This window comes from Schistocerca cancellata, chromosome 8 (assembly GCF_023864275.1).
Source record: "Schistocerca cancellata isolate TAMUIC-IGC-003103 chromosome 8, iqSchCanc2.1, whole genome shotgun sequence".
Lineage (NCBI taxonomy): Eukaryota > Metazoa > Arthropoda > Insecta > Orthoptera > Acrididae > Schistocerca > Schistocerca cancellata.
This window is the reverse complement of record NC_064633.1, coordinates 509,289,242-509,309,075: the sequence shown is the minus strand read 5'-3', so window position 1 is coordinate 509,309,075 and position 19,834 is coordinate 509,289,242. Positions and strand designations below refer to the sequence as shown.

Sequence of the window (19,834 nt, the reverse complement as noted above, 5' to 3'; positions counted from 1 at the left end):
AGGTTTTGCGTAAATTTTGGATCAATCTGAAATTGTACTGATGTGTACGTTAAGACTGATAAGTTAATGGATTTTTCACTTGGTTCCATGTATTTCATGAAATACAAATTGTATATGACGAATATATGTACACGTGGAAGCAAGATGTTTTAAAGTTAACAAACACAGATTACAAATGTTCGACGTGGCACTCTCCCGCATTATCGCAAACATTCAGTCCGTGGCCGAACTCGCCGCGCACGCGAAGAAACATCTCTCGTGTTACCAACTTCCCTACAACTGTGATACGGCTCCGCAGGCCTGCCTTATCTGTAAGTGATGGATGGCTGGACTTCTGTTGGGAGCTAAGCAGCATCGTCGTCAGCGCCCTCTCGCAAGGTAGATGGTGAAAGAGGTGTTAGTACAGGTGTGAGATAAATTGCCGTCATACCATGTATCCAATACTAACTACTGACTACTGATTCCACAAGTTCCATCTTTTTTTTTTAACACAAAACCGTCGACATCCATTTCAGTAGAAACCGCTTGCGTCGAAGTTAATGTAGAAGGTACACGCAGTTTCGCCTACTCTGTGTATCATCATAACGTTAATTTCTTACAAACGTTCTTGGTAAAATGGAAAGCTGTGGCTAATATTTGCGATCTTCAAGTATTTGCGATGCTGTAGCGTTAGTTTTCAAACAAACAGGTTACCGTGAGAATATAAAGGTCCTGAACTCGCATACAAACAAACATACAAACAAAAATGTCGCGACCGCTACGGTCGCAGGTTCGAATCCTGCCTCGGGCATGTATGTGTTTGATGTCCTTAGGTTAGTTAGGTTTAAGTAGTTCTAAGTTCTAGGGGACTGATGACCTCAGAAGTTAAGTCCCATAGTGCTCAGAGCCATTTGAACCATTTTGAACAAAAAATGTGTGTGAAATCTTATGGGACTTAACTGCTGAGGTCATCAGTCCCTAAGCTTACACACTACTTAACCTAAATTATCCTAAGAATGAACACACACACCCATGCCCGAGGGAGGACTCGAACCTCCGCCGGGACAGCCGCACAGACCATGACTGCAGCGCCTAAGACCGCTCGGCTAGTCCCGCGCGGCGAACTCCCATGAAACAGCGTCCCTGGCACTAAGCAATAACTGTCGAGTGAACATGGGTGACGTAAAAAAGTGGTTAAAAGTTGAAGAATTAATTAATCTGTACCGCAGTAAACCTGAACCAGGAGGTGTTACATGCCAAAGCTATACAGAGAGATTTACGAAGCATAACGCCCTAACCTAAACGGAATTTAGTACGACCGTGGAAGAGATTCAAAGAAAAATTCATCATTTAAGAAATCAATTCAACAGTGAATTCATTACAGCGCAAAGACAAAATCCGGCCAGGACGCTGAAGAACTGCGCGTATCAAGATGGCCGTATTATAATACGCTGTTTTTTGCGTAAGGAGGCTCAGCGTCAAACCGGTGGTAGGAAATTTATCGGTAGTATGGAAAAAATGCGCATCATTTTATTTATTTATTCCAGTTTACATGACTCTGTATTGCCGAGGAACTTCTCCTTGGCTGCTAATAAAATATTCCCTATACTCTTCGCCTACTTCTTTAGCATTCTCTGAGCAGTTGTTACTGTATTGGAGTGACAGTGGTAACAGGCTATCAGCTGGCAGATCTTCATTTCTCCAGCTCCTGTCAGTTATTTCGCCTGCTTCTAAATTTTCTCGGTCGAGTGTGCCTTCATGAGCGTATACATTTGCAGAATACATACATAAGCAGAATATTCGTAGACAATAGCAAATTATGTGTACTGCAAACGGCCAAAACTACAGATTGCACACGAGCTGGAGCAAGGAGGAGCGGTGTTCTTAATACAATAAATACGCTAGACACTATACCAAAGGTGTTTTTTAATATTCAGCTTGGTCTCGAGTGTTTGTAGTTATAAATTCTCGTGGAACCTTGACTTTTGAATGGGTATGGTCTCATAATATTAGGCCGTAAAGGGAACACGTTGACAGCTACAAAAAAAGCTGGCACACTGTGGTGTGCATACTGTAAGATCTTCAGTACACACACCATCAGGTTATTTGACTTGTCGCTCCAACGAAGTAGGCCTGTGTCAGCAATATGTCTCGTGGTCTTATCGTGGCGTGTTTATCTTCTCCCGTTAGGTCAGACGATAGATATGGAACTTGCACGCTTAGAGTAGCAGATTGATGGTGACCAAAATTGATAATCTGAAGTTCCTTTGGTATTGGTACGTTACTCTTATGCTCACATATATCTCTGATACTTGACAAAAGTGTCTATACATTTATCTTCATGGCTATGTACAGGAATATGGTAATCTTACTAGGCGCAGACTGAAACTTGACTATAGAATGGTGCAAGCAAATGAAGAACTCGTACAGACCGTTGCAGATAAATGCAGACTGACTAATCGGAGGTCTGTATACTCGTTCTAATACCTCGCGCGTTCACGTATCACTGCGCGAGTGTGATCCGCGAGGAGAAAAGGTTCTACGTTAGCAGCAATCTCATTGGCTGCGTTACATATTAATACGTGGATCTGCTGGCTGGAGTGGTCGTGCGGTTCTAGGCGCTACAGTCTGGAACCGAGCGACCGCTACAGTCGCAGGTTCGAATCCTGCCTCGGTCATGGATGTGTGTGATGTCCTTAGATTAGTTAGGTTTAATTAGTTCTAAGTTCTAGGCGACTGATGACCTCAGAAGTTAAGTCGCATAGTGCTCAGAGCCATTTTTTGAATACGCGGATCGGCGGAAGCAGAATCTGGTCCGTCTCTATGGCAGCGCCATCTCATAGTGCAGAAAGGGACGAGCGCTGCGCCTGCGCTGTTGTGCTTAGCGGGGCACGCTCTAGTGGGAAAGTTGTGTACGCGCTGACTACGTGGAACTATGCACACAACACACACAAACTGTCTTATTCCCAGGAGGGATGTCTTTTCGAGACCTGTTGCTGCGATTGTAATGAAATCTACAACTCCTCTGGCTCTGTAAACTCATTTATCTAATACTCTCCCATTGCTGGCAGCTATGACTATGGGATACTATTTGTAGGTGGCATCAACGATTGCCAGTAAGACAACATAATGCTGCCCTTTATACTCGTAGTTAAAATAAAAACTGCCTCTGTTCTGTGAAGTTTGGATAAGAATGTGTTTACCACCAGTAGAATCCAAACGTTTGGAGAAGTTCCACTTCAACACGAATTTTTGCCAAACCTTTGCCTGTCTTCTGATGTGAAGGGTAGCGGAGGAGGCTGCAAACGAAAACAAAACACTGTGTGACAATCAAGACAAATCAGAACAGAGGAGATGAAACGTTCAGACTGAACTGGCCCAGAACTGCTGCGACGAACTTTGAGGGGGCTGCAGATGGTTTCTTGGGGAACAAATAGTGGATAGGAACTCATGTCCGGAAACGTCATCCAACGACGCTACAGATAGTTTTCTCCACAATCGATCGTGGTACGTCAGAGTACAGACACACGATTGCTGCCGAGTGGTGGCAGGTGCCGGCGCCTGCAACTTCGACGAGGAGGAGGAGGAGATTAGTGTTTAACGTCCCGTCGACAACGAGGTCATTAGAGACGGAGCGCAAGCTCAGGTGAGGGAAGGATGGGGGAGGAAATCGGACGCGCCATTTCAAAGGAACCATACCGGCATTTGCCTGAAGCGATTTATGGAAATCACGGAAAACCTAAATCAGGATGGCCGGAGACGGGATTGAACCGTCGTCCTCCCGAATGCGAGTCCAGTGTGCTAACCACTGCGCCACCTCGCTCGGCCAACTTCGACGATCTGAAACGTCTGGGCATTAGTTCCTATACTCGACTTGTTCTCCAAAACACAGTCAACAAACTTCGCTAAGTTCGTGGTAACATTTCCGTTGTACCCTGTACAAGGAATAAAATCTGTGTTCGTAATTTCTCCTCTGTCATCAAAATTTTCTCTCCATCATTGTTTGGTTTATTCAGCCCAATGTTTTTCAAATATGAGTCAAACTAATTGCTTGTAAGGCCATCAATTCCACTAAACTTACGTTTTTACACGAGATTAACATTACCTATGTACCGAGCAGGTGCCGCAGTGGTTAGCACACTAGACTCGCATTCGGGAGGATAACGATTAAAAACCGCATCTAGACATCCAGATTTATGTTTTCCGTAGTTTCCCTATAACACACCAGGCAAATGCCTTCAAGGATCCTTCGAAAGGGCACAGCCACTTTCTTCCCTAACATTGGCACAAATGAACTTGCTCCCCACGTTTGATGATCTCTATATCGATGGGACGTTAAACCCGATCTTTCTTCCATAGCATTACCTACGTGAATAAATACATATTTTTCAGAATTTTCCGAAATTTATCAGTCTTTATTGCACACTACTTTCTTCAGAAGGACTTTTCTTTCTTTCTCTCCTTTGCTTGGACTCAATCAAACACACATTCACATATACAAAAGGTGATGAAAGACATTTTTCAGTAGCTTACTAGCCTCGTAAGAATACCTCTGAAACGTATGTACACTTAAGAGCCATAAAAAATGGTACACCTGCCTGATATCGTGTAGGACCCACGCGTGCACTAAGAAACACGACGTGGCATGGACTCGACTAATGTCCGGAGCAGTGCTAGAGGGAACTGACACCTTGAATCCTGCAGGACTGTCCATAAATCCGTAAGAGTACGAGGGGGTGGAGATCTCTTCCGAACATCACGTTGCAAGACATCCTAGATATGCTCAATAATGTGCGTGTCTGGGCAATTTGGTGGCGAGCGTAAGTGTTTAAACTCAGAAGAGTGTTGCTGGAGCCACTACGTAGCAGTTGTGGACATGTAGGTTGTCACATTGTCCTGCTGAAATTGCCAAAGTCCGTCGGAATGCTCAGTTGACATGAATGAATGCAGGTGATCAGACAGGATGCTTATGTACGTGTCACCTGCAGAGTCGTATCTAGACGTATCAGGGGTCTCATCTCATTACAACTGCACACGCCCCACACCATTACAGACGGCCCACCAGCTTGAACAGTCCCCTCTTGACATGCATGGTCCATAAATTCATGAGGTTGTCTCCATACCCGTAAACGTCCATCCGCTCGATACAATTTGAAACGAGACTCGTCCGACCAGGAAGTCAACACTCCGGCCACTCGTCAACACTCCAGTGTCGGTGTTGACGGGGCGCTGGAGAAGCGTAAAGCCTTGTATTGTGCAGTCATCAAGGCTCCGAATCGAATATGTTTCGTTGAATGGTTCGCACGCTGACACTTGTTGATGGCCGAGCACTGAAATCTGCAGCAGTTTGCGGAAAGGTTGCACTTCTGTCACGTTGAACCACTCTCTTGCAGGATCTTTTTCCGGCCGCAGCGATGTTGGAGATTTGATGTTTCACCGGATTCCTTATATTCACAGTGCACTCGTGAAATAGTCGTACGGGAAAATCTCCAGCCGGCCGGTGTGGCCGAGCGGTTCTAGGCGCTTCAGTCAGGAACCGCGCGAACGCTACGGTCGCAGGTTCGAATCCTGCCTCGGGCATGGATGTGTGTGATGTCCTTAGGTTAGTTAGGTTTAAGTAGTTCTAGGTTCTAGGGGACTTATGACCTCAGATGTTAAGTCCCATAGTGCTCAGAGCCATTTGAACCATTTATTTGAAAACCTCCACTTCATCGTTACCTCTGAGATCGATCGTGCGCCGACTATAACGCCACGTTGGAACTAACTTAAGTCTTGATAACCTGCCATTGTAGCAGTAGTAACCGATCTAACAACAGCGCCAGACACTTGTCTTACATAGGCTTTGCCGACCGCAGCGGCGTCTTCTGCCTGGTTGCATATCTCTGTATTTGAATACGCACGCCTGTGCCAGCTTCTTTGGCGCCTCAGTGTACATCTTCCACAGTGGACGCTCCAGTGTCCATCTCTCGCTTCGCAGTGGTCTCCTCAGAAGCAACACGCCCACCAACTCCTCCAGAGGAGTGGGAGGGGGGCCTCATCGCAACCGCGACCAATCGAGCGAGCGGCGCGGTAGCGTGTGGCCTGCTACGTGCTGTGCCGGCACGTAATCACGCGGCGCCCCGTGCCCATCCTGCAGGCTCATTAGCCTAACAAGAGCAGCCGGCGTGTACCCGGCCAGAGACACACAATTACCGAACGTGTTTCGCATCTGCAACGAGCCTCATCTCGCATGCGGCCGGCCGACCGGGCGCGCGGCCGCTTATTAAGCCCTCATTCTTCGCTCGCCGGTGTTTCCTACTATTAGTTCCCAACTGCCGTTTGCTGCAGACGCGGTCCCGCAATTGAGGGGAGAGACCCACTGCGCGGCGGGCGCCATTAACACACAATGAGCGCGGGCAGCGGCGCTTCTCACCGCAGACGATGTCGCGGCGGACCCGCGCCCGAGTTTTCTTGCTGACTCAGCCGCCGGTCGTTGGGGTGATCTGTTTCCTCCAGAACGGAAGCAGTCCGAGACTCTACATCACTTTGTGCAGAGCTTAGGGGCTGACAGAAACGGATGTAAGGTGTGTGATACCAGCCCAACGAGACGCCCTTCGCCGGATAAATATTCAGGTTGAAAGACATACGAGAAGATCTGCCGGCCTTTTAAGACATATCGAGTTTAATGTTCTCCTCTACTCCTCCTGAGTTCCATGAAAGATGACCACGGCGCTAGGTCTCCAGTAATTCTAAAGATCCCTTTTCAGTGAGGATAATAATAAATTGCTGATTGCTGGCCTTTAGTGGACTGGAAATAATAGCCAAGTATGAGGTGATTCTTGAGTTTCTCCCGGCGTTTTTGATAATCAAAATATCCACGGGTGTACTGCCGGTCCACAGTGTCCAACGGGCGCAATATTTCGGCGATCATACATGTCGCCATCATCAGGTGAACTGACGGACTGAGCTCCTGTGAACGTGCCGGCACGGACATCCATACGCTATGCCTGCTAAGAGGGAACTGGTTTCGGTCGCGGCGGCGGCCGATTTAAATACCCTCCGCCCGCGGCGCACTCCCTCCGCCGTCCGCGCCCCGCGCCACGGTCGCGCGGTGGAACAGACTGCGACGCCGTCTGAGATGACGTCGGTGTGATGGCTCTGTCCGTCGTGGTCGTTACAACTATACGTTTGCTCGATTTGCTCTTGATTAACCCAATCGCTGGTTCCCAAGCCTTGCTAAGATTATAGCCACAGTCACGGTTTATGAGGTCGTCATTGGTGCGAATTTATGGCCTCTCTACCAACGTTGTCCCAGTATCTCGACGTCTGTACCAGAATCCTCGTGCGTTCATACTCCATAGCGTGATTTTCCGACAAACAATGTTCAACGACCGCCGACTTGCTCGGCTACATCAGTCGAGTGTGCCTTTGATGTTCACGGCATCGATCCTCGACGGTACGCATCGTCTGACCAATATACGACTTGCCACATTGAGACGGAATCTGCTACACGCCGGCCTTCCTCAAACCGAGGTCATCTTTGGCGCTCCCCACCAGTGCACGAGTTTTATTCGGAGGACAAAACACAGTTCCGACCCGGTGTTTCTTCAAAATGCGGGCATTTTCCCCGAGAGTGCACCTGTATATGGAATAAGCGCAGTGCCTACCTCCTCCCTCGTTATTTCATCCATCTCCACAGGTTGTACTGTAGTGGTTGGGCGGAGAGCACGTTGAATCTGCCACTCTGAGTACCCATTTTTTCGATATACAGTTCTCAGATGTTCCAATTCCTGGGGTAGACTCTCTGCGTCAGAGATAGTGCGCGCCCTATGTACTAGAGTTTTCTACATCTACATCTACATTTATACTCCGCAAGCCACCCAACGGTGTGTGGCGGAGGGCACTTCACGTGCCACTGTCATTACTTCCCCTTTCTGTTCCAGTCGCGTATGATTCGCGGGAAGAACGTCTGTCTGAAAGCCTCCCTGCGCGCTCGAATCTCTCTAATTTTACATTTGTGATCTCCTCAGGAGGTATAAGTAGGGGGAAGCAATATATTCGATACCTCATCCAGAAACGCACCCTCTCGAAACCTGGCGAGCAAGCTACACCGCGATGCAGAGTGCCTCTCTTGCAGAGTCTGCCACTTGAGTTTGCCAAACATCTCCGTAACGCTATCACGGTTACCAAATAACCCTGTGACGAAACGCGCCGCTCTTCTTTGGATCTTCTCTATCTCCTCCGTCAACCCGATCTGGTACGGATCCCACACTGATGAGCAATACTCAAGTATAGTTCGAACGAGTGTTTTGTAAGCCACCTCCTTTGTTGATGGACTACATTTTCTAAGGACTCTCCCAATGAATCTCAACCTGGTACCCGATTTACCAACAATTAATTTTATATGATCATTCCACTTCAAATCGTTCCGCACGCCTACTCCCAGATATCTTACAGAAGTAACTGCTACCAGTGTTTGTTCCGCTAACATATAATCATACAATAAAGGATCCTTCTTTCTATGTATTCGCAATACATTACATTTGTCTATGTTAAGAGTCAGTTGCCACTCCCTGCACCAAGTGCCTATCCGCTGCAGATCTTCCTGCATTTCGCTACAATTTTCTAATGCTGCAACTTCTCTGTATACTACAGCATCATCCGCGAAAAGCCGCATGGAACTTCCGAAACTATGTACTAGGTCATTTATATATATTGTGAAAAGCAATGGTCCCATAAAACTCCCCTGAGGCACGCCAGAGGTTACTTTAACGTCTGTAGACGTCTCTCCATTGATAACAACATGCTGTGTTCTGTTTGCTAAAAACTCTTCAATTCAGCCACACAGCTGGTCTGATATTCCGTAGGCTCTTACTTTGTTTATCAGGCAACAGTGCGGAACTGTATCGAACGCCTTCCGGAAGTCAAGGAAAATAGCATCTACCTGGGAGCCTGTATCTAATATTTTCTGGCTCTCATAACAAATAAAGCGAGTTGGGTCTCACACGATCGCTGTTTCCGGAATCCATGTTGATTCCTACAGAGTAGATTCTGGGTTTCCAAAAACGACATGATACGCGAGCAAAAAACATGTTCTAAAATTCTACAACAGATCGACGTCAGAGATACAGGTCTATAGTTTTGCGCATTTGCTCGACGACCCTTCTTGAAGACTGGGACTACCTGTGCTCTTTTCCAATCATTTGGAACCTTCTGTTCCTCTAGAGACTTGCGGTACACGGCTGTTAGAAGGGGGCCAAGTTCTTTCGCGTACTCTGTGTAGAATCGAACTGGTATCCGGTCAGGTCCAGTGGACTTTCCTTTGTTGAGTGATTCCAGTTGCCTTTCTATTCCTTGGACACTTATTTCGATGTCAGCCATTTTTTAGTTTGTGTGAGGATTTAGAGAAGGAACTGCAGTGCGGTCTTCCTCTGTGAAACAGCTTTGGAAAAAGGTGTTTAGTATTTCAGCTTTACGCGTGTCATCCTCTGTTTCAATGCCATCATCATCCCGGAGTGTCTGGATATGCTGTTTCGAGCCACTTACTAATTTAACGTAAGACCAGAACTTCCTGTCAAGTCGGTACACAGAATTTTACTTTCGAATTCACTGAACGCTTCACGTATAGCTCTCCTTACGCTAACTTTGACATCGTTTAGCTTCTGTTTGTCTGTGAGGCTTTGGCTGCGTTTAAACTTGCAGTGAAGCTCTCTTTGCTTTCGCAGTAGTTTCCTAACTTTGTTGTTGAACCGCGGTGGGTTTTTCCCGTCCCTCACAGTTTTACTCGGCATGTACCTTCTAAAACGCATTTTACGATTGTCTTGAACTTTTTCCATAAACACTCAACATTGTCAGTGTCGGAACAGAAATTTTCGTTTTGATCTGTTAGGTAGTCTGAAATCTGCCTTCTATTACTCTTGCTAAACAGATAAACCTTCCTCCCTTTTTTTATATTCCTATTAACTTCCATATTCAGGGATGCTGCAACGGCCTTATGATCACTGATTTCCTGTTCTGCGCTTACAGAGTCGAAAAGTTCGGATCTGTTTGTTATCAGTATGTCCAAGATGTTGTCTCCACGAGTCGGTTCTCTGTTTAACTGCTCGAGGTAATTTTCGGATAGTGCACTCAGTATAATGTCACTCGATGCTCTGTCCCTACCACCCGTCCTAAACATCTGAGTGTCCCAGTCTATATCTGGTAAATTGAAATCTCCACCTAAGACTATAACATGCTGAGAAAATTTATGTGAAATGTATTCCAAATTTTCTCTCAGTTGTTCTGCCACTAATGCTGCTGAGTCGGGAGGTCGGTAAAAGGAGCCAACTAATAACCTAGCTCGGTTGTTGAGTGTAACCTCCACCCATAATAATTCACAGGAACTATCCACTTCTACTTTACTACAGGATGAACTACTACTGACAGCGACAAACACGTCACCACCGGTTGCATGCAATCTATCCTTTCTAAACACCGTCTGTGCCTTTGTAAAAATTTCGGCAGTTTTAAGTACCCCATTCCTCTGTGAAGGGTGGTGGCAGCTGTCTGCTTGCAAATACAGATCAGTGTGCGTTGTCCTCCGATACACCCCATGACCTAGGGTGCCGTCAGCCCTTCTCTTTACCAAGACGTCAAGGAAAGGTAATTTACCCTCCGTTTCAGTCTCCATAGTGAATTTGATGTTGGGGTGTATAGAGTTTAGATGTGTAAGGAAGTCAAGGAGTTTATCCATACCATGTGGCCAGATGACGAACGTGTCGTCCACGTAACGGAAAAAGCAAGTAGGTTTCCATTCGGATGACGGCAGGACTTCCCCCTCGAAGTTCTCCATGTACAAATTCGCTACCACCGGTGAGAGTGGGCTACCCATGGCGACTCCCTCCGTTTGTTCGCAGTATTCTCCATTAAAAAGAAAATACGTGGAAGTCAAGACATGCCTAAAAAGTTCAGTGGTCTTCTTGTCAAACTTCTAACAAATCAATTCTAGTGACTCTCGCAGGGGTACCCTCGTAAACAAGGAAACAACGTCAAAACTCGCCATAATATCTGACTCATCCAACCTGAAGCTATCAAGTACACCCGTGGATATTTTGAATAGCCAAGTAGTTGCAAAATACAGGTTTATTAATTCCTGATTATGGTTTCAACGCTTTTTAAAACGTCTTCTTTTAAATGGTGATTAAGTGGATGATACGCACATGTACACTGAAGAGCCAAAGAAATTGTTGCACCTCTCTGATATCGTGTAGGGCCCCCACGAGCACGCAGAGGTGCCTCAACACGACGTGGCATGGACTCCACTAAAGTCTGAAGTAGTGCTGGAGGTAATTGACAGCATGAATCATGCAGGGCTGACCATAAATCCGTAACAGTATGAGGAGGTGGACAGCTCTTCCGAACAGCACGTTGCAAGGCATCCCAGATATGCTCAATAATGTTCATATCTGCGGAGTTTGGTAGCCAGCGGAAGTATTTAAACTGAGAAGAGAGTTCCTGGAGAAATTCTGGACGTGTAGGCTGTCGCATTGACCTGTTGGAATTGCCCGTCCGTCGGAATGCACAATGGACATGAATGGATGCAGGTGATGAGACAGGATGCTTACGTCCGTGTCAGCTGTCAGAGTCGTATTCAGACATCAGGGGTCCCATGTCAGTCCAACTGCATATGTCCCACACCATTACGGAGTCTGCACCAGCTTGAACGGTCCCCTACTGACGTGTAAAGTCCATGGATCCGTGAGATTGTCTCCAGCCCCGTACACGTACATGCGCTCGATACAATTTGCTCCGACCAGGCAATATGTTTCCACTCATCAACAGTCCAATGTCGGCGTTGACGGGCCCAGGCGAGGCGTAAAGCTTTTTGACGTTCAGTCATCAAGGATACACGAGTAGGACTTCGGCTCCTATAGCCTATATCGTTGAAGTTTAGTTGAATGGTTCACACTCTGACACTTGTTGATGGTCCAGAATAGAAATCTGCAGGAATCTACGGAAAGGTTGACTTCTGTCACGTTGAACGATTGTCTTCAGTCGTCGTTGGTCCCGTTCTTGCAGAACCTTATTCCGGCAGCAGAGATGTCGGGGATTTGATGTTTTATCGGATTCCTGATATTCACGGTACACTCGTGAAATGGTCGTAAATGGTCGTACGTGAAAATCCCCACTTCGTCGCTACCTCGAAGATGCTGTGCCCCATCGCTCGTACGCCGACTATAATAGCACGTTCAAATTCACCTAAATCTTAATAACCTGCCATTGTAGTAGCAGTAACCGATCTAACGACTGCCCCAGACACTTATACAGGCGTTGCCGACTCCAGCGCCGTATGTTGCCTGTTTACATATCTCTGTATTTGAATACAGATGCCTATACCAGTTTATTTGGCGCTTCAGTGTATTAAACAGACTCAATGACTTCCACAATGAATATAGATAGTATGTGATTCTACGAACAATACCTTCCAAAGGACACAATTTTAAAACTGTCAAAACCATGGTCATGGTTTAGTAATCCTCTATTTTGCAAGTGGTTGGGTGTTAATTCCATTCCGTCGAAGCTCTTGCGTGGACAGTTGCTGAAGTACAGCCATGGTCAAAATCTCAGAATTGCTGGCCCTTAAAATTGTAAATAAAGTCGGTATGCAACAAACAACAAACTCGTATGAACTGTATGGTTAGACTTTCGCATCTAGCCACCCCAGTAACACACTTTTTATGTGCGGCAGTCTATCTCTGAATTTACAAAAACTGTACAGGAAAATTAAGGTTTTTCCAAATGTGAAAACATTTGCCAATGTAAGGCATTGTCGTGTACCTAGGAACAAATGTTCTATTGAGTTTTAAAACAGTCGCAGTCGAGAAATTGTATTTCATAGTCTGTATGTTACATTATTATTTGACTACACGTCAGTAATTGGCTGATAAAAGAAAAAAATATAAAAATGTATCAAATGAAGTAACCGAAAGGGAGTAAAAACTTCTAAACAAAGAGACTAATAGGAAGTGCAAAATGGCTAAGCAGGAATGGGTAGAGGACAAAGTAAGAATTTAGAAGCACACTTAACTAGGGGAAAGATAGATAGCGCCTACAGGAAAACTAAAGAGGCCTTTGGAGAAAAGAGAAGCACTGGTATGAATATCAAGAGCTCAGATGGAACACCAGTCCTAAGCACAGAAAGGAAACCTAGAGTTTGAAAGGAGTATGTACAGGCTCTGTGCGAGGGAAATGTACTTGAAGGTATTATTATGGAACTGGATGAGGACGTAGATGAAGATGAGATGAGATATATGATACTGCGAATTTTTCATAGAGTAAAGAAAGACATAAGTCGACACAAGGCCCCGGGAGTAGACGACATTCCGCCAGAACTACTGACAGTCTTTGGAGTTTCAGCCGTGACAAAATTCTTCCATCTGGTGCGCAAGATGTATGAGGCAGGCGAAATAGTCTAGGACATTAAAAAAATGTGTAATAGCTCCAATTCCAAAGAGATTACGTAGTGATCGGTACAGCATTATTGATTTATCAGTTTGGTAAGTCATGGTTGCAAAATACTAACTCGAATCCCTTACAGAAGATCAGTTTAGCTTTCGGAGAAATTTAAGAACAGGTTTGGCAATACTAACTATTCGACTTATCTCACAAGATACGTTAAGGAATGGCAAACCTACGTTTATAGCATTTGTAGACTGAGAGAATTCTTTTGACAATGTTGACTGGAACACTGTCTTTGAAATTCTGAAGGTAGCAGGGGTAAAAGACAGGGTGCGAAAGGCTATTTACAACATGTACAGAAACCAGACGGCAGTTGTAAGAGACGAGGAGCATGAACGGGAACCACTGATTGCAAAAGGAGTGAGACAGGGTTGTAGCCTGCAGCGAATGTTATTCAGTCTGTATAGTGACCAAGCAGTAAAAGAAACAAAAGAAAAATTTGGAGAAAGCGTGAAAGTTCAGGCAAAAGGAATAAAAACTTTGAGGTTTGCTGTTGACACTGTAATTCTGTCAGACAAAGAAAAGGGCTTGGAAGAGAAATTGAATGACAGTGTCCCGAAAGGAAGATCTAAGATGAACAACAAAACCAGAACGAGGATAATGGAATGTAGTCGAATTAAATCAGGTGATGCTAAGGGAATTAGATTAGGAAACGAGACACTTAAAGTAGTGGATAAGTTCTGCTATTTGAGCAGAAAAATGACTCATTATAGCCGAAGTAGAGAGTATTTAAAATGTAGACTGTTAAGAAAAGCGTTTCTGAAGAAGATAAATTTGTTAACATCGAAAATAGATTTAAGCGTTGGATAGTCTTTCCTGATAGTATTTGTCTGGGGTGTAGCCATGTATGGAAGTGAAACGTGGATGATTAACAGTTTAGACAAAAAGAGAACAGAAGCTTTTGAAATGCGGTGCTACAGAAGAGTGCTGAAGATTAGATGGGTAGATCACATAACTAATGAGGAGGTATTGAATAGGATTGGGGAGAAAAGAAATTTGTGTCACAACCTGACTAGAGGAATGGATCGTTTGATATGAAACATCCTGAGACGTCAAGAGATCACCAGGGAGGGAAGTGTGTGGGGTAAAAGTTGTGGAGTTAGGCTAAGAGATGAATACAGTAAGCAGATTCAGAAAGATTGCAGTAGTTATTCGGAGATGAAGAGGGTTACTCAGGATAGAGTAGCAAGGAAAGATGCGTGAAACCAATCTTTGGACTGAAGACCACAACAACACACCAGGAGTCAGTAAATGAAAGCAAATTAAGCAGAAATATTATCAAAATTTACAGTTCAAGTTAAATACATGTTGAAACAGAAGCTGCAGGAAAGTAATACAAATTTCCACTTTCATGAGAAATAAAACTGTTAAGGCATTAAAGAAAGACAATTCATTTGCAAATAGCACATGTTCCATGATAAAAGATCCACTGCTGTTTCTAGATACACGATGGTGCACAACCGACGAAGTACGGCTTAACTGTCCCCACTTTATACATTAGCAAATACTTCTTAAAATATATAGCAGTTTACTCATCATAGAATTCTGTTCCTGGAGAATTATCAGCAAATTCCGAATAGCTTTAACAATTATACAGCATTTAAATGTTTAGAACGCTAAGCAACTACAAATGCTGCACAAAACAGAGCCCCATATCCAACAACAGCAGAAACTATCGAAAATACGACAAACTGTTTACATCGGTCTCTAGTGCGCATTCCTTCAAGTAATAGTAAAATCAGTCACTAGAGAAGTACCTACCAAGAAACATCGTGTGTTCCTAGATGTACTATCCTCTAGGCACAACACTCTTCCCTCCTACGTGCTTGGTTACGCAAACGTTTAGCTCTTCGGAGAAACCGCACGAAGTAGCTGGAAGTAATGGCATCGTTCTGCAGGGAAAGCGCGAGCAAAATTGTCAGTGCGGGCACAATGGCCATTTGATCTAATGAGACCGTACAGTCTTGCAATGGTTCGGTTGCCGCGTAAAGGTATCACTCGAAAACCCCGTCAGTTACGTGTAATCGTTAGGAGAAGCCAGGATATTGTGGTGCCTCACAGTCACATTTTATATGGGTCTGATGCGTATGGTAACTGAATATAAACCCTAAACTCTTTAGCTTCTCTATCCATCTCGTCCTCTATCCATCTCGTCCTCTTTCCCCCCTCTCCTTGTCCATCACAGATCTCCTGCCGCATTTCTCTGTGCATCATCTCTTCCCCCTCTCCCTGCTCCCCCCTCTCTACATCCATTTCGTCACCCCCCCTCCTCTTAATCATCTCACCCCTCTCTCTGACCCTGAGCCTTGTTTATTGATATTGCAAACGAAACTTCGAATGGAGATTGAAGTCAGTTATAATGAATGGGTAAATTGGTTGGTATCATTGACATACGAGGTATGAGAGACACCTCTCAAACTGCTAGACCTGTTAGGATAGTGGCTTCACTAACAGTATTTTGCGTAGAATTAACCTGTAGAGGAGTTAGCAGTATTGTAATCATAGGCCGGTAAACCATAAATACAACTTTACTGTTTTCTGTAAAACAGACACCGAGGAGGAAAACAAAACAAACGTCGTTATCTACATAGTTTTTATTTCATATATAAGGAGAGAGAAGGTATGTAGGAGAATATAGGAGAAACAATTTCTCCAATGACTTACATGCCCTCTTATCGTACACTACTGGCCATTAAAATTGCTACACCACGAAGATGACGTGCTACAAAAAAATGGCTCTGAGCACTATGGGACTCAACTGCTGTGGTCATAAGTCCCCTAGAACTTAAAACTACTTAAACCTAACTAACCTAAGGACATCACACACATCCATGCCCGAGGCAGGATTCGAACCTGCGACCGTAGCGGTCGTGCGGTTCCAGACTGTAGCGCCTTTAACCGCTCGGCCACACCGGCTGGCGACGTGCTACAGACGCGAAATTTAACCGACAGGAAGAAGATGCTGTGATATGCAAATGATTAGCTTTTCAGAGCATTCACACAAGGCTGGCGCCGGTGGCGACACCTACAACGTGTTGACATGAAAGTTTCCAACCGATTTCTCATACACAAACAGCAGTTGACCGGCGTTGCCTGGTCAAACGTTGTTGTGATGCCTCGTGTAAGGAGGAGAAATGCGTACCATCACGTTTCCGACGTTGATAAAAGTCGGATTGTAGCCTATCGCGATTGCGGTTTATCGTTTCGCGACACTGCTGCTCGCGTTGGTCGAGATCCAATGTTAGCAGAATATGGAATCGGTGGGCTCAGGAGGGTAATCCGGAAAGCCGTGCTGGATCCCAACGGCCTCGTATGACTAGCAGTCGAGATGACAGGCATCTTATTCACATGGCTGTGGCGGATCGTGCAGTTACGTCTCGATCCCTGAGTCAACACATGGGGACGTTTGCAAGACAACAACCATCTGCACGAACAGTTCGACGACGTTTGCAGCAACATGGACTATCAGCTCGGAGGCCATGGCTGCCGTTACCCTTGACGCTGCATCACAGGCAGGAGCGTCTGCGATGGTGTACTCAACGACGAACCTGGGTGCACGAATGACAAAACGTCATTTTTGTGGATGAATCCAGGTTCTGTTTACAGCATCATGATGGTCGCATTCGTGTTTGGTGACATCGCGGTGAACGCACATTCATCATCGCCATTCACGCGTATCACCCAGCGTGGGGTGCGATTGGTTACACGTCTCGGTCATATCTTGTTCGCATTGACGGAACTTTGAACAGTGGACGTTACATTTCAGATGTGTTACGACCCATGGCTTTACCCTTCATTCGATCCCTGCGAAACCCTACATTTCAGGAGGATAATGCACGACCGCATGTTGCAGGTCCTGTACAGGCCTTTCTGGATACAGAAAATGTTCGACTGCTGCCCTGGCCAACACATTGTCCAGATCGGTCACCAATTGAAAACATCTGGTCAATGGTGGCCGAGCAACTGGCTCGTCACAATACGCCAGTCACTACTCTTGATGAACTGTGGTATCGTGTTAAAGCTGCATGGGCAGCTGTACCTGTACACGCCATCCAAGCTCTGTTTGACTCAATGCCCAGGTGTATCAAGGCCGTTATTACGGGCAGAGGTGGTTGTTCTGGGTACTGATTTCTCAGAATTTATGCACCCAAATTGCGTGAAAATGTAATCACATGTCAGTTCCAGTATAATATATTTGTCCAGTGAATACCCGTTTATCATCTGCATTGTGTAGCAATGTTAAAGGCCAGTAGCGTAGTTAGACTTTTATCACGTCTACACCGGTTTTCGAGATTTCTGGTAACGGCTTGTCTTTATGTAATAATATGGACGTAGAACAGATTTACATAACAAGTTATGATTTTCTAACATAATTGTGTGGAAAGAGTTGTAGTCGCCACGTATAAGCAACTTTCGTGAAATGACGTTCAGACGGGCATGATGGCCGGCCGATGGCAATATTCGCGCCCCGAGCTAAAACGTCTTGCGTTTTATTGGTATTGATGTGAACAAGTATTGAATGTGTTGTGGATTGGCAAGAGAGCCAACCCCGGTTTTGAGAGGAAGCCGAAAGTCACGTGTTTTAGCTTACGCAGGCTGGCGTGAGGTCTGGAACAGGTCAAGGAAATTAGACTAGCAAAAAAGGACGTAGCTGTGGAATACTTAACTTTAATCCATAAATGGTGAACATCGATCTTGACGGTACATATTTTACAGCATCAATAGTAACTGGTAATGGCGCCTTGCTAGGTCGCAGCAAATGAAGTAGCTAAAGGCTATGCTAACTATCGTCTCGACAAATGAGAGCGTATTTTGTCAGTGAACCATCGCTAGCAAAATCGGCTGTACAACTGCGGCGAGTGCTAGGAAGGCTCTCTAGACCTGCCGTGTGGCGGCGCTCGGTCTGCAATCACTGATAGTGGCGACACGCGGGTCCGACGTATACTAACGGACCGCGGCCGATTTAAAGGCTACCACCTAGCAAGTGTGGTGTCTGGCGGTGACACCACAGAATGTAACTATGATTAACGACTATTCATAATAAATAATAACAAGTTACTACTTAAATATAAACGTAATAATTACAAAGTAATAACAAACAGTTGTTACTATTGAATAATAAAAAATAATTTTTATTTCCCTTACAGTGATGGTGTACGCATACAATCATAAAGGAGGCAATCATAGAATCCATGTATCTTGGAGCGAACAATACGGGCAGTGATGGACGGCATGGCTTTCAAAATTACTGCAACCACTTATCGCGTTCCAAGAAGTACGTTGAAAAGGAGAATTTTGAAGAAAAATCTACGTGCTATTGATGACAAGAAGGTGTTGGGAGGTTTCCAGTTTATTTTTACCTCAAAACAAGAAAAATAATTTTACGACCATCTCCTCCTGTTGGAGAAAATATTTTTCGGCGTAAGCGTTATGGATCTGGGAATGCGCAGCATTTGAACTGACAGCGGGTAATAAGCTTTCTTACAGTTTTAATAAGAACACCAGGCAGGCTCGAAAGGAGTAGGTTGATTGCTGGTTTCCGGAAAAAGTCTCTAACGCTGAGGTTGAAGTCGAGTGCCAAAGATCTGCACTGGTGGGCGTACGAACAATGGAAGACTATTGGTGAGGGTGGAAATGTCTCTTTGTGCGAAAACTGTGCCTTAAATTTTATGAATCACTTTACTTTGTAGTAATAATGAATTTATTTTTAAAAAAATTGTAATTGTTTTATGTCATTAATATTTTACTCTCACCACGTGTTTTTTCTCTGCACATTTTTTCAAAGTTAAAACAGATTTTTTTTTAAATTTTATTTAGCCCTTTTCAGCTATGTGGCCCTTAGACCCTGCCCAGTGGATCATTTTGGAATTTCTGACTATTGAGGTGCTTTCCTTGTCTTTAACGAGAATGTAAAATGTCAGGCATGTGGGAGGGTAGTCCGAATGTACAACCTGGAGTTTATAGGCCGCTTACAAACTAGGCAAAAATGGCCAAACTTTAGGAAGGACGTTATGCCCACACCTCCCCTGAACAAGTAAAGATCACGGAGCAGGTTTCTCATTCAGACATCGTATCTGTATATTGGTTTGAAAAATTAGTAAACTTAGATGTAGACTCATGCACGCACGATGCAAGAGCACTAATTTCACGTATTTCGAAGGGACATTTCTTTCGAAATATGGATACCCAAGAATCTTCACTGCATGGAATACATTTATAAACGGTCACCAATGCGAGATCGCAGTTCTGACAGTCATATATAAAACATAAAAAAATACACGTAAAAGTCACATCTCACACATTGTTTACCCCAGGACAAAGCTTGTCGGGACAAGAGAGCTCTCCAATAAAAGTCATGAATTCTATTTTTCACATTAAG

At 44.8% G+C, this 19,834-nt stretch overlaps 1 non-coding gene across 1 annotated transcript; it reads right to left on the bottom strand.

The window, feature by feature from the left end:
• Positions 1 to 3,729: 3,729 nt before the first annotated feature.
• Trnaa-cgc (transfer RNA alanine (anticodon CGC)) lies at positions 3,730 to 3,807 on the bottom strand. The gene has a single exon. It is a non-coding gene; the product is annotated as a tRNA-Ala (tRNA).
• Positions 3,808 to 19,834: the final 16,027 nt, after the last annotated feature.